Consider the following 16,258-nt stretch of genomic DNA (forward strand, 5'->3'; position numbering starts at 1 on the left):
GTTCTCTTCCTGAAGAAATTTATGACTATGCTTATTCATATATTTATATCATATCATATCATCTGCTTATGCTACATTCAAGTCTCATTTAATGGGTCTATCCTCAACTGCTGTAAAGAGAACCCTTGCATACATATACATGTACCAATGTACATGTACATATGTATATGCATGCATATCCATGCACAATGCACATCCATGCACAGGAATGCTCTTAAATATGTGAGAACATAGGAACAGCAAGTGTCTTACAGATAATGAAACTGAAGCCACAAGATTAATTAATTTGGTCAAGATTGCAGGATGAATTGATATCAGAGATACAGCTAGAAGCCTTTTATTCAGAATTTGAATCTTGCCTTCAGTGAAAACTAGATTGACTGTTGTATACAGTATTTGTGCCTTATTCATTCAGATGGGCCCTAGAGCTGGTTTTGTACAGGGAAATTTGTAACCTCTTCAACCTGGCAAGGTCTGTTGTATGTAAAGAAATTCCATTCTCCAGAACAGCTGAATGCCCAAATCAGCTCATTAAAGCTTACAAAGGGAAAGGAAAGAAAGAAATGTCACTCTGGAGGCTTTTGCGGGAGAAAGGTGAACATAGGTTACTGCTCTGGGGATGAGTCAGAGATTTAAGTAAGTGCTCCTTTGTACAGCGAGAAAGAAATGTACCATTGAAGAGATGTTATCTCCAGGACCAAACATCTCCCAACCTGCAATGCATGGAAATCGTGGAATGGGGCTGTCGGAAACTGCACATTCATAAATATTGATAGGCTGACAAAGAATTTTAATTTCAAGATGTCTGACTCTGATTATTTCTGCAACACAAACACCTTTTAATTCTCCCCTTAGGCCAAAGATCAAACTTTGGCTGTCGCCTTTCAGAGAAGTCATCTGAACTGTTGGATGTAACCCAGGTTTGTACACACAGGGAAGCTAGCCATTCAGCTGTCAAATGTACGAGAAAGCTCAATTTCACCAGAGACCTTCATTGTCTGGCTGACTGTGGGCCAATAACTGGGGGAGATTGTATAGCTATACCGAGGCCCTCCCGCCTATGGTGAAGGTAGGTGAGCTTTCCCCTAGAAAACCTTTACTTTGTGTACCAGACTTCCCCAGATCATCTCCGCACATACAACGAAATGCAGAACTATATTGTGCTTGGAAAAGGCCTTAGTCCACCCCGTCTCTCCTCACTCCTGACCCAGCATGCTGCTGGCTCACTACGTCTACTGCTAGCATTCAGTTCTGTGTGCTCCCTGTCTCAGGGTTTTCCATCTTCAAGGATCTTTTCTTCTCACTTGGTGCTCATCTCTTGCCGAGGGCAGCCCTGCATCCCCTAGCCACTTGCTTCAGTATGTGTCACAGCACTCTATACGATTTTAAGCATCTTAATTGTAAAGTATCAGTGTTCTGCTACTTTGACTGTTGCCAGGAAAGCAGAAACTGTGTCTACCTGTCCAGTTCTGTTCACTCTGGGATTACAGAAACATTGAAATTTATATTTACTCTTCGTGAGATGTCCAGTGGGTAACAACACCTGCTATGTAGCTTGACAACCTGAGCTGAATCCCAGAGTCCCACATGATGGAGAGAGAGTCTGAATTTACACAAGTTGTCCATTGCAGACTCCAGCTAGTTGCCCTCTTTGATAAGCGCATGAACACACACACACACACACACACAAGACAAAAAGAAAGGAAGAAATTAAAGAAGAAAAAAGGAAGAATAAATAGAATGTAATATTTTGAAATTAAGATTTTTCTACTTTTTCAGATCATAATTTTTGTGCAAGTTTTATATAGTTGTTTTAAGGGTTATGCATATGTATTTATCCTTTTACTATATCTAAAAAATGATAGGAACATTTCCACAGAAATCCTGCTCTTAACTTCCCCTTAGGGCATATAGCTTTGAAATTCATTAATCAGTACTTTAGTTTGTGCTTTATACTTTCAAACCTGTGCTAAGGATCTCAAGAGAATGGTGGACTATTATATTTTTTGCTATCTCTTCATTGTCACTGTTCAGTGTTCTTAGATATTTTGTTACATTTAGTGGTGTGTGTGTGTGTGTGTGTGTGTGTGTGTGTGTGTGTTTGGATATGTGTGCATGGATATGTGTGGATGTCAGAGGACAACTTATGGGAGTCAGCTACCATCCACCACATGGAATAGGGAGATTGAACTCAGGCTTGTGGCCATCTCTTATCCACAAATCCATTTTGATGCCCAGTGTTCCCTTTTTCTACCTGTACCAGTTTTCTCTCTTCCTTCCTTCCTTCCCTTCCTTCCTTCCTTCCTTCCTTCCTTCCTTCCTTCCTTCCTTCCTTCCTTTTTATTTATTTATTTTTCCGTTTAAATTTAGATAAGAAACAAGGTTGCTTCACAAGTCAGTTCCAGGTCCCTCTCCCTTTCCCTCCCCTCCTCCCGTGCCCTCTCCCCAACCCCCCCCCCCCCGTTATCCCCTCATTTCCCCAGGGAAGGTGAGGCCCTCCATGGGGGTGTCCATAGTCTGTCATTTCATACAGGGCAGGGCCTAGACCCTCCCCCAAGAGTTCAGGGTGAGTGTGCACCTCACATTGTTGGATGGGAGTCCAAAGTCCATGTGTATACTTGGGATGGGTACTGATCTGCTGCCAAAGGCTCAATAGATTACCTAGGCCTCTTCACTGACACCCACATTCAGAGGGTCTTGATCAGTCCCATGCTGGATTCCCAGGCTGATGCCTGGGATTCAAGAGTTAACCTTTGTCTGGTCAGCTGTTTCTGGGGGTTAAACCAGCCCAGTCTTAATCTCTTTGATCATCAGTCCTCCCTCTCTGTTACTGGCTTTCTTGAGTTCAGCTCATTACTTAACCAAGGGAGTCTGCCTCTTCTTCGATCAGCCACTAAATGAAGGTTCTGTTTCCCAGACTCTCTGGCCTTGGGTTTGTAGGCTGGCACTCCCCAGATCTATGTCTAAAATCCATATATGAGAGAGTACATGCCATGTTTCTCTTTTTGTGACTGTGTTACCTCATTCAGGATGGTTTCTTCTAGTGTCATCCATTTGCCTGTGAATCTCAGGATTCCATTGTTTTTTTCTGCTGAATAGTACTCCATTGTGTAAATGTACCACATTTTCTCTATCCACTCTTCGGTTGAGGGACATCTAGGTTGCTTCCAAGTTCTGGCTATTACAAATAAAGCTGCTATGAACATAGTGGAACAGACATCTTTGTTGTATGAATGGGCATCTTTTGGATATATGCCTAAGAGTGGAGTTGCTGGGTCTTGTGGTAGGTTTATTCCCATTTTTCTGAGGAATCTCCATACTGATTTCCAAAGTGGCTGAACCAGTTGGCAATCCCACCAGCAATGGAGGAGTGTCCCCCTTTCACCACATCCTCTCCAGCATAAATTGTCGTTGGTGTTTTTGATTTTAGCTATTCTGACAGGAGTGAGATGGTATCTCAGAGTTGTTTTGATTTGCATTTCCCGGATGGCTAAGGATGTTGAGCACTTTCTCAAGTGCCTCTCAGCCATTTTAGACTCCTCTATTGAAAATTTGCTATTTAGTTCTGCAGCCCACTTTTTAATTGGATCCTTGAGTGTTTTGGAGACTTGCTTCTTGAGTTCTTTGTAAATTTTGGAGATCAACCCTCTGTCAGATGTGGGATTAGTGAAATTTTTCCCATTCTGTGGGCTGCCTTTTTGTCTTGTTGATTGTGTCCTTTGCCTTACAGAAGCTTCTCAGTTTCAGTAGGTCCCATTTATTAATTGTTGATCTCACTGTCTGTGCTAGTGGTGTTATGTTCAGGAAGCTGTCTCCTGTACCAATTCGTTCAAGGGTACCACCCACTTTCTCTTCTAAGAGGTTCAGTGTGGCTGGATTTATGTTGAGGCCTTTGATCCATTTGGACTGAAGTTTTGTGCATGGCGATAAACATGGATTGATCCGCATTCTTCTACATGCCAGCCCCCTTCCTTCCTTTTTTATGAAGAAGTTCTTTCAGGGATTTAGTTACAGCCTGTGACAAATAAAATTCACCTCCCTTTTCTGAATGTGTCTGTCTCTATGCCACCTTGCTCCTAAAGGCCTTTTTTTTTCTGGATATAGAATTTGTATTGACTTTTTTTTTTCATTTCAACAGCGTTAGAATGTTGGGCCATGTCCCTGTAGGACAGTGACTTTCAATAAGAAAACTGCAGTCATTTTAAAATCTTTCTTTTATAGTTAATGAGTTTATTTTTCTCTTCTGGTTAGTTTTAACTGTCAACCCAATACAACCTAGAAGCACTTGGGAAATAAAATGGAGGGAGTTTCTGTAACAGGTTGGCCTGAGGGTATGTCTATGGGGAGTGTCTTGATTGTTAATTGATGTAGGAGGGCCCAGTCCATTGTGGGTGGCACCATTTCCTAGGAAGGTTAGCCAGAACTCTGTAGGAATGAAGATGTTAGCTAAGTAGCAGCAAACAAGCAAGCAAGGCTCCAGTTGCTTCTGTATTTAACTGTGGATGATGTGACTAGCTGCTTTAATTCCTGTCTTGACTTCACTTAGTGATTCATTGAAAACCGGGATTGGAAACCTAATAAACTCTTTTTCTCCTAAGTTGCTTTTGGTCAAGATGTTTTATCACATCAAGAGAAATAAAACTAAAGCAGTGTCTCAGTGTGCATTTATTGTGGTTTGTTTTATTTAGGAATCTATGGGATTGTGTCTTTTACGAAATTTGAGAGTTTTTCAACTTCTATCCTTCAAGTTTTTAATAATTCATTCTTTTTATTCTTTTTGGTATCTCAGTCACATGAATGCTAAACTTCAGCATTCATCTTTTTATACAACTTTAGCATTTGTCTTTAGTATATATCTTTTTTTCATGTTGGATAATTCTAATGACCCCACCTTTTCTATCACTTTCATTATTCTGTCTTGTCTGTTCAGTAGATTTTATGTTTTATATATTTAAAAAAGGTTTTATTGGATTTTTTGGTGGGTCAGTTATTTATTTGCTGAGACAGCCTACTTTTTCCATTTGATTTTAAAAGTGTTTATAGTTGTTTGCTCAAACCTTTTTTATTAGTTTTATTGGAGTCTTTGTGAGGTAGTTAATGTTTATATTATATAAGTATGTACATGTCTGTTGATTATCACTACTCATATGAGTTTAGGTTTTCCTGATTTTATTTAATATGTGGAGTCATTTCAGATCGTATCTTAATGTGGTCTAATGTTACATAGGGAGACAGTGAGTCATTTTGAGATCCATTCAGGATCTTGCTATTTTTCTCACAGCAGTGTGTTTGCTGTTTTTCTCTCAGTAGCATTTCAGATTGGTCTTCAAGTTCTATTTATGGTCTCTGGGCTGTTATCCTCAACTATAGGCTCCAAAGCTGTTTCAGGGCTCTTTGGGCCTCCCATTAGTGGTTTATCTGGGTCCTGGAAAGTAGTTTGTTTATTGATCAAAGTTATTAATGTTCTGAATAGGTCCAGATCTATCCACACATGGTCAAGGGAGTGAACTCATTCATAGGTTTGTGTTCTTGAGTTCTTTTTCTATTGTGTCTTCGGTATTTTGTTAATGAGGTGTTAGGAATTAAACTCAGAGCCTCATGTGTTGTCTTAGTTAGTTTTTGTCAACCTGACAGCAACCTAGATATAGCTGAGAAGAAGGGATTTCAACTGAGAAATTTCTTCCACTAGATTGGCTTGTGGCCATGTCAAGTCCTCTAGATTTGGAGTTATAGAACATTGTAAGTTGTTAGATATGGGTGCTGGGAACTGAACTTGGGTCCTCTGGAAGCTCAGCAAGTGCTCTTAACTGCTTTGATATATCTTCAGCCCTGAGACTCTGTCTTAAAAATACAGTAGGAGGGAGAAAACAGTGAATAGTTTATGACTTTGACAAGGTGATGATATCATGGATGTATACTTAAATTCAACAATATGTGTGCACCATGTGTGTGGTTTTTTTTTTATTTATCTGTGAAAATACAAGAAATGGGGGGGGGGAGGATAAAACTGAGATTTTTAAAGCTTAATTTGGAGATAAAAGCTTGCTCTTTTGCTGTGGTTCCTCCTGTCATGTTTTCCTTGTTTTGCATATGGGGAGCAAGAAAAAAATGAAATGTATGTGAAAGAACTCTGGACTTCTGTGCAGTGAGACCTTCTAATCTAAATGAAGTCATCTCTTAGGCAAGCTGAGTATGTCTAAATCATATCTGAAACATGACTATGACAGTGTTTACCTATTCAACTTGTCTCCTACCCAGGGTTATCGCAGTGATCAAATCATGACTATACTTTGAAAAGAATAAAGTAATTTGATCAAGGCAAGATTCCAGTTATTCAAAAGAAATCTGAAAGAAAATAATTATCTGGGCCTAGAGATGTAGACCAGTTGGTAGTGTGCTGAAAACACACAAATCCCTAGGTTTAATTCCCAGTACTGTATGGGAATTGGTATAGTGTCTTACACCTGTCATCTCAGCACTCAGGAAATAGATGGAGGCAAGAGATTCAGTAATCTTTGGTCATCCTCTGATACCCTGGGAATTTCGGGGCCAGCCTGGGATACATGAGATCCTATTTCAACCATCCCCCAAAGATGATATTTTTCCAAATGCATATAATTTATTATTTCACACTCATCAGATGCTTTGGTGAAATTTGTAGGAAATGGCATCAACTCCTCTCCAATGCCACGAAGCTTTGATTATATAGTGACATGTGCTGCTTCTATCATTGCTCTCTTAGTTCTATGACAGTTTTCACCAATGGGGAATTAATTTAGAAGCTGTTCTCTGTCTTTGGCGTACGTTCTTTTTTCATCAAGGATGTCAGTTATAAAAATCACATAACCATATAAAATTAAGAATACAAATATCCTCTACTTTTGTTCTAGTTTTGCATTTTTGAGACAGTTGCACATAGCTCAGGCTAGCCTTGAACTCTCTATGCAGCTAAAAATGGTCTTCAATTCCTAGCTTTCCAACCTTCTCTCTCAGAGCTGGTATCACACTGGTCAACATTGCTATGTGCGTATGTGTCTGTGTGTTCATGTGTACACATGTTTTGATGCATGTGGAGGTCAGAGGTGTCTCTCTCAATCACCTATGTTAGTTGTTTTGAGACAGGGTCTCTCACTGAACCAGCTCATCAGTTCAACTAGACTGTTAGGCCAGAAACAGAGGGGTCCTCTCATTTCCACTATTGCTTGGATTACAGGTGCAGGCTCTTGCACAAGTGCTGGGAATCAAACTAAGGTCCTTATGGTTGCATAGCAGCGGGCATTTTACATCTCCCCAGAACTCACTGCCTTTTACTTTATACTAGCAGTCAGTTAACTCTATGTGGCTAATGTAAAGGCCTTGTACAACATCACATAATGAATTTCAGTTTTTGCATAGAATGAATCATGGCCATTCTCCCAACATACTGGATACCCAGCTCTTTTCAGAAGTGTATACAGTTCATCAAGATTTTTGAGGCAGAAGGCAGCATTTCATTTTCATTGGCAGCCGAAGTTTCCAGTGAAAATTAAAGATTAATGATGTAACTGAAAGTCAACAAAAAGAAAAGGTCAGGGCTCTGCAACATTTGTAAACAGTGTAATGCCTTCTACTGATCGGATGGCCGCAGACAGGGAAAGCGGATACTACTGCAATAAAAACCCAGGGCTAACCTTTCCCTGTGTGTCTGGGACCGGGCTTCCAGCGCTTGATGAATGACTACCTTGTACCAGGAGGTCACTGGGGAGTGTCTGGGCCTTTCATGTGGTTGGGCCAGCTGTGGGCAATCTGTGGATATGGATTACCCTGCTGAGAGAAGCAAGGACATGTGAAGGCAACACAGAACACATGGGAGGAGCCAGAGGGAAGATGAATATCAAGAAATAATTTACAACCCGGATGAGGTCTTCACTGGATTTTTCAACTCAACAGAAATCAGCTCCTTGGCTTCTGATGTCCTCTTGAAACAGGATCGTGTTGTGTCTGATTTGGTATTTACATGAGGGCAATTAGGGTTCTCTGTACATACTCTGTCATTCTCACAAGCTGTTTGCCACACAGTCTGCTTTTGATGTCCTTACTGTGGCTCACAGAGGCTCAGGGGTTTGTCCAGGGTGGAAGAGCTAGTCAGTGCCTGAGCTGGGATTTGAACTCAAGTCCATCTCACTTGAAAGCTCATGTGGCCACACAATTAAAAATTAATGTTAGTTTTTTCAATCCTTTCTTTTCTTATTTTCTTTTCTCTCTTTCTTACCTTTTCCCGGGAAAGGTTTTGCTATATTTTCAGGGTAGTCTCAAACTCAGGACCCTCTTGCCTCAGCTTCTTGAGTGCTGAGATTACAAGTGTGTACCGCCACACTTTGCAAATGATAGCTTCTGGCTCATGCACAAAGCTGTACTTTCTTCTTCTAAACTGTTATTTTTTCATTAGGAGAGACTGTGGGAGGAGGATATGGCATATGTCGTGATTGTAACATTGAAAGAGTCTGTTCCTGGATCAGAGATTAGTGGATGGGTTCTTTTTACTGTGTTTGGTAAGGAAATCCTGCTGACCTTTGACTACAGTGTTCATGATTGCTGAGAAGTCAGCACATGAGTTGGCCCTTGGGAGTCTTGCATCAGCTTGCCGTGAGAACTGTCTCCTCATCAGTATTAATCATCCACTGCTGTTGTATACACTGTGTTGGTCAAACGCCTTCCTGTAAGTGGCCTCATTTCATACACAACTCTAACTGGAAGCCCTTTATACATCACCTGCCATGTTAGATGTATGGGATATTAAAAGACAAATGACACAATTCCTTTCTGAGGAGACTGGCCTCACATGTGCCCTGAAGTTAGCAAATAAGTGTGATCCTGTCGCATGTGGTGCAAAGCTCTTTGTCTCAGTGTAATGTTCTGTCTCCACATCCTATGACTTCATGTCCCTCTCCCTACTCTCTCAGTAGTCTAGTACTTACTCTCCCTTCCACTCAACTTGTTCGTCAAGCATAGCTGCCTGATAGCCAGACCCTCCTAATAGAAATACTACCCCCAGGAGGAATCCACACCAGGTAGGCTCCCAAGACTCCTGAGATCCAGGAGGTAAACAAACCTCACACATCCCAGAGAGTTGGGGACCCAAAATCCTGAAAACAGTAAACAACTGCTGGGGAGCAGAACTCTGGCCATTTGAGCTGCCTGGAGGAAGTCAAGCTACCTAGAGGAGACCCCAGGGTATGTGCAACTCCTTGCCAGTTGTGCAGAGAGTTCCAGGTCTCCAGCTGTTGTGAGTCCACCCATGTTGGGACGAGCTTCTCAGAGATGAAGTTGCCTTTGAGTCATCTGTGCTCAGGCAGATAACCCTGCATTCATACTCCAGTTAGCAACCCCATTAACTCGGTGGTTCCCCAAGTTGTACTTTGTAGAATAGTCACTTGGATCTGTCTTGGCCTCCCTGTCTGATACGTGTAGATGTGCATGTGTCGTGATTCCCCAGGAAAAGTCTCACTTAAGAACAGCAGTGCTTCATTTCCTCTTGGTCCACTTTTATAACCCTTTTTTGCATATAAATTTTAGGTTTATTTGACATTGTTTTACTCTACTATAAGCATAGAGATACCAATTTAAAAAACAAACATACAGAAACAGGTCCATTATTGTGAAACTTCATTCCAGTAGACTCCAAAAAATATTACTCTATCATCTCAACAAGTTCATTTCATTATAACCCTTTTCTTTATGTCTGAAGTGTAGCCATTCATTAAAATCCAAGATAGAGTCTCCATTGCCAAAAGTTACTCGAGAATAGAGAAAACAACTATGCATAAGCTCATGTCTACAATCCCAGCCTGGGTTTCATACGAAGCTCCAAGCCAGCTAAACCTGTCATAGCAAGACCCTGTCTCAAAACAACAGCAATGACATAAACACAGAATAATCTGTTTCCTCGTTTTCCTTGGAGTGCTGGCAATTTAACCTATGGTCTCATGATTTCTCTACACACACTCTTACCGATGAACTATGTTTTCAACTCTTACTCCCACATACTCTACTGCTGAACCTTGACCTCAGCCTTTGTCCTCTCATCATGAACATACCATTCTTGTTAATTGAAACATGATGCAATTTGATATAAATACCTTTCTGTGTATAGTTAGTTCCTTGCCACTGCTACAAATATGGAAATGAAAAGACCATTAGCCTCTGATAGGTGTTCTAATTATGAATTTTAAAATATTGCTCAATATGCATGATATTTACCGAAAGAAACACTGGGAATGATAAATGATCAAAATATGTATCATGGAGCCAGGGAAATATTGGCACATGTAGGTATAACATGTATTAATTGATTGCTAAGAACTAAGTAGTAGGATTGGGTACTTAATCCGGGTTTCTGACTTCACACAATAAATTAGAAGTTATCTCTCTCTCTCTTTCTGTCTGTGTGTGTGTCTGTGTGTGTATGTGATGGGTGATAGTGATGTGATTTAGAATCACCATGGAGTGGTGCACGCCTTTAATCCCAGCACTTGAGAGGCAGAGACAGGCAGGTCTCTGTGAGTTTGAGGCCAACCTTGTCTACAAAGCTACAAAGAGAAACCATGTCTCAAAAACAAAAACAAACAAACAAAAAACCCAAACCAGTAAAAAACCAAAACAAACCCTAAGAATCATCATGGAAACAAACCTGTGGGCTTGTCTGTAAAGATTATTTAGATTTGGTAAACTGAGGTGGGAGGGCCCATTCTAAATGTAGGTGGCATTATTCCATGGGATAAGCATAAAAGGGAGAAAACATTGAAATTGAGAGGGAGACATGTTGGTGGGTTCCAGGGTAGCAGGAGAAAGGGAGTGGGGGACAGACATGATCAAAATACATTGTAAGCATGTTTGACATTTTGGTAGAATAGAAATGTAAGAAAAGGAGAAAATGAGCTGAGCATAAGAATTCATTGTTCAGTGTTTCTTGACTGCAGATGCAATGTGTCCAGCTGTCTCAAGCTCAAGCTGTGCCTTACCTACCATGATTGACAGCACCTTTGAGCTGTGAGCCAAAATAATCCCTCCCTCTCTCTATCCCTCCGTCCCTCCCTCCCTTCCTCCCTCCTTCCCTTCCTAAGATGCTCTTACCAGCTATTATGGTGCAGCAGGGAAAGTAAGTGATAAAACATGGCTTACTTTTGGGATGCTCATCAACCCCTAAGGCTGCCCTTAGACCTGGGCTTCACAAATGACATCTCCCCATGCCACCATGGAGTCATTTCCTTAGGGTGGGGTGAATTTCAGTCATTTGTCCACCTATCCTCACAGTCAACCTGCTTATTTCCCACATCCATGTTGACAAGAAAGTGATTCCATGTTACCTGTTGTTCTAAAGGAATAACAAGACTGGAAGAAATAAAAGAAAGCTTCTGTATGAATTTTAAGGTTCTTTTGCTATTTTCATGAAGAATAGAGATGGGGTTTCAGTTGGACTTTCATTGAATCTCTAGCTTGCTCTTGGAGGAATGGTCATTTTAAATATTAATTCTTCCAATACATGAACATGGGAGATCTTTTCAATTTCTGGTATCATCTTCAATTTCTTTCTTTAGTGCCTCTAAGGTTTCATTATAGAAGTCTTTCATTCCCTTAATTGTTTATTCCAGATTATTTTCTTTTGAGGTTACTATTAATTGCTTCCCTGATTTCTTTCTCAGGGTGTTTGCTGTTGTTATAGAGGAAGACACCTGGGTCTGGTATGTCCCCTTCACCTGAGTGATTTTACCGCAAGTGTTTGTCAGCTCTAGGAGTATTCTAGGGGAGTCTGTCACAACTTAAGCAAACAGCTCCCCACTCATGAAAATGTGGGCAATCCTAATTAATACAATGTGCCATAAATGATAAAGACAGCAACTTGGGAGGAAGAAGGGGAGGAGGAGAAGAGAATGAAAACTGGTCAAAGAACATGTGTGTGCCTGAAAAGTTATAAAAGAATAGTTGCTTCCTTAATAGTCCTCGCAGCAGAAAGACACAAAGAAAGTACTGGTATTATCACATGAGGTCTGCAGTAGAAAATATGTCTGCATATTTACTGTGTGCCTGGGTGCACATGCATGTATGCACACAGGTGCTTTTATTGGATAACCTGGTCCACTGTGCATTTCAGCAGTCTTTTGTTGAATTTAAACTTATAAGTGACCCTTGGTTCATGAGAAATAGTAAGGCACCAAAGATGGGTTATAACCAACTCGTGTGTGACTTTGAGTGGTTTACAGCCAAACTTGGTTTTTATTTCAGTAAGATAGAACCAATAATATCGGCTGAATGGGGTTAGGGAGAAACTTGGTGCCACCCACAAGGATGACAGAATGGCATTAGATTCTTGTGGAATATTAGTTTAAGATGTGTTTCGTTCATTTATGCTGTGGACTATTTGTTTAATGATTCAAAGATGTGTTGCATTCTTTACGTTGTATTTGTTTAACTCTGTAAAGCTGTGTTACTTTGCCTGCCTAAAAGACCTGATTGGTCTAATACGGAGCTGAACAGCCAGAGAGAGAGAGAGAGAGAGAGAGAGAAGGAGAAAGTCAGGAGGATGCCAGTGCCAGTCACCCAGCCACACATCCAGCCACAGAGTAAGAAGAAAAGCGAGATATATGGAATAAAGGAAGGTAAAAATCCCAGAGGCAAAATGTAGTTAAAGGGAAATGGGATAGGTTAAGTTAGAAAAGCTGGCTAGAAACAAGTCAAGCTAAGATTGGGTCTCTTTGTATTTACTTGGGAGCTGGATGGTGGTTCCCTCAAAAGTAAAAAGTCAACAATAGACTGTTCTTGGCACAAAATGATTGAAAACTAGACTCTTGTCTGTTCCACACAACCCTAGTGTCCACAGTAGTGCTCTCCAAATGTCCAGTGCCTCTCAGATACTGAAAAAAGGGACATTTACCAAACACTTTGAACTTGGCCATCAGGAATAAACCCAAATAAGCCCATCTTCCCATAAGTTATTTCATCATAGGAATGAAAACCAACACAGAAGCTGGACATGGTGGCATGTCCCTTTAATCCCAGCAATGAGAGGCAGAGTCCTTCAGATTTCTGTGAGTTTGAGGCCAGCCAGGTATACAGAATGAGTTCCAGGATGGCCAAGTCTACCCAGAGAACCATGTCTTGCAAAGAGAGAAAGAAAGAAAGACAGAAAGGAAGGAAGGAAGGAAGAAAGGAAGAAAGGAAGGAAGAAAGAAAGAAAGAAAAGAAAAGAAAAACAAACACAGGAACTAATGACACTTGTCCTTAAATATAGAAACTACCATGGCTTTTGCCTCCTAGAGCTTATGTCAATCAAAACACAGATAGCTAATATTTATTTGTAGTAGAAATAGATAATGACCCAAATCTGTCATTCAACAGTCTTCCTCAGAAAACATAGTAATAGTAACATTTGACTGCTACTTTGTTTAGCTGTATATTCTTCCTTGAGATGGGGCTTTCTGTGATGTGAGTCCAATAATTTTATAGTTTGGGAAAAATAGATGGGGAAACTTCAATTGGGGAGAGAGAGGGAGGGTAATACAGAGGAAAATGGAAGAAGGAAAGAGAAATAACATTAAGGGTGTTTGAAAAAGCCATGGGGGAATTTAGTATTTGATAAACTTACTTAAATCCATACTTAATATGTACATATATGCATGTATATTAAATGTAGCAACTGCCACTTGGGGTGACAGTGCTTCTCTCAAAAGCCATAAACTATCTAATAAGAACTATAATGCTAGGAAAGAGAAACCTTCCTTTGCTTTGTTGGTCAGAGTGGTCCAAGAGACTCACTCCCAGAACAATATAGGTTATTGTCATTGCCTGTAGTTGCCTCCTAGAACTTGGAGGGAGGACCCTATTCCTGGAGTCACCACACTTCAGACATAGGGCTTTGAGGAATTAAGCTGGAATTGACAAGGAAGCCTCCTTCCTGAGGACTAGCTTTTGTAGTGTCTAAAGTTACTGTGCAAACACACAAGGAAAATAGTATTCCTTGGTCCTACGCAGCTGTTAGGACTACAAACCACAATGACCATCCCAGAAAGATATTACCAACAATACCAGAGTGACATTTTTCCTCTTGGGGGTGACCAAAAACTGTCTAATTGGACTTAAGATCCATTCAGTAGGGGAGAATTTGTGGCTGTTACCGTAAATCTACCCAACAATTCATGGCTGGATAGATCATAGGCTGTAGAGGAGAACTTCCATTTTGTAGTATGGAAGATGGCTAATGGCGGGTGGTATCTCTTGAGGATGCTTATTTAACTTTCTGAAGATGTTTCATTTCCCAAGCTCCAAGTACCTCCCCTCCCTCTCTGCCCCTGAACAATTTAGCAGCTGTGGTTGGGAGGTAAATGACAGTAGAACTGTCACAAGCATCTGTAATTATGAAGGGTCAGAGGGAGCAGGTTAGCACACACATCCAAGGGACCACTATCACAGTAAAACTCCAGTCTTCTTACCAGAAAAATCAGTCTCCAGCCATGTGCTTAGGCCAGCCATTATTTTGCAACCTTGGCTATTCTCTGATAACCTCTCTCACACATCATTGAGGAGTAGTCTCTCATTATTTGTGAAGAGGAAAGACATATGCGTCAAAATTTGCTTTGACATCTGCTGCTTCATATTCAGCTTGTGTTAACTAGGTTATGTAACTCTCAGACATTCTGCACTTACCTTTTCTACTCTCTCACATTCATTTCATGCCTTGCCTTTGATATTCAGATTTGGGGGCTCAGTGGAGGCTAATGAAATGAGTCATATTAATGCCAAGGTTGGGGTTGACAATGGTCATGGATGCTGACACGTTCACTTAACTTTCTGGCTTCCCAATGGGCCATGATAACTTATCCAAATATCTTTAAGTTGCCTTCTGCTGTATGGTTGCAATTTGACTTACTATCTCCCAGGAAAATGCATCTTAGACCCCGGGGATTGTGGCAATAGACTCCTTGGAACAGTTAATCTGCTGCAGATGAGTGGTCATCCTCTTGTTTTTACATATCACTCTCAAAGTAGGCGGTAAAGGCTGTAGTGGTGGTATGCTCAAATTGTGTGATCAGGGATTTTTTAGGGGGTGTTAATTGAAAATTTTTGTAAGGCATACTGGAAGCCAAGGAGAAAGCAGAATGTGGACACATGGTAGGTGGTTAATACTTAGCTTAAAATAACACATTAATCTGTATGTATGCATGTATGTATGTATATGTGTATGCATGTTGTTGCACATGCGTGTTTTACATGCTTGTGAACATCTGAAGACGTACATCATTGGTTCTTTCCTTGTACCACATGGTACCTGGGGATCAAATTCAGGTTCTCAGTCTTGGTGACAGGCACCTTTACCTGCTGAGCCATCTCCCTCCCAATAAATGTTTATTATATGAAGCACTAGTTTCTGGTATTTTGTTCAATTGAAACATACACACATATACACATATGTACATATGTCTATGTATGCACATGTACATGTTTTTGTGAGTAAGATTACATGAGAATACATGGAACCAGTATTTAAACAAGTCATTTGTTGGCCTGGAGCTTCCCTTGGAGGTTAGGCTCAGTGGGTAGTGGGCCTGTGGATCTGCCTATTTCTGCCTGCCCATCCTGTGGTAACACACTTGGTCCACCACACCTCACTTTCCCCATGGGTTCTGGGGATTGAACTCAGATCCTCTTGCTTGCAAGGCAAGAGCTTTACTGACCAAGTCATCTCTCCAGCACCAAGAACATAGTTTTAAGTTATAATTTATCTGCCTTTGTCTTATTCTCCTTTGCTTAGGTGCTACAGAAGAAAAACAAAATACAACTAAGAATTTGAGGTAAATCCATGACCCTCAAATAGCAACAGGGAACATTCTAGTGTATTTCCATTTGGTGATTTGTCTAGGAATTGTGTGTGGGAGTGTATATGCTAACATCTGGTTTGCATTTGGTTTCATTTTATTTCAATTAATGACCCATGTTAGGTTGTCGAACAAGGTGGATGTGTGAACGCCAGCTTGTGCTTTTTGCTTTTCCAGATGAGGGCGGGCCAGGTTCCAGAAAGGCACCTTTCCTCCCCCCCAACATACCCTCATTCCTCAGGCCCAGTATCCCAGAAGAAAGCCTGGACTGTGCCCAACGCACCTGGGCCAGGCAACCTGGGGCATGGCAGGCTGAGCCCCACTGCACAAACACAGCCCCTCCCCATCTCTAGCTTGGGGTGCCGCCATGCCTGTTTTCAGCTGAAATAGCATGAAAAATGAGTTCTTGT

Source organism: Mesocricetus auratus, unplaced genomic scaffold, assembly GCF_017639785.1.
Source record: "Mesocricetus auratus isolate SY011 unplaced genomic scaffold, BCM_Maur_2.0 Super-Scaffold_6723, whole genome shotgun sequence".
Taxonomy (NCBI): domain Eukaryota; kingdom Metazoa; phylum Chordata; class Mammalia; order Rodentia; family Cricetidae; genus Mesocricetus; species Mesocricetus auratus.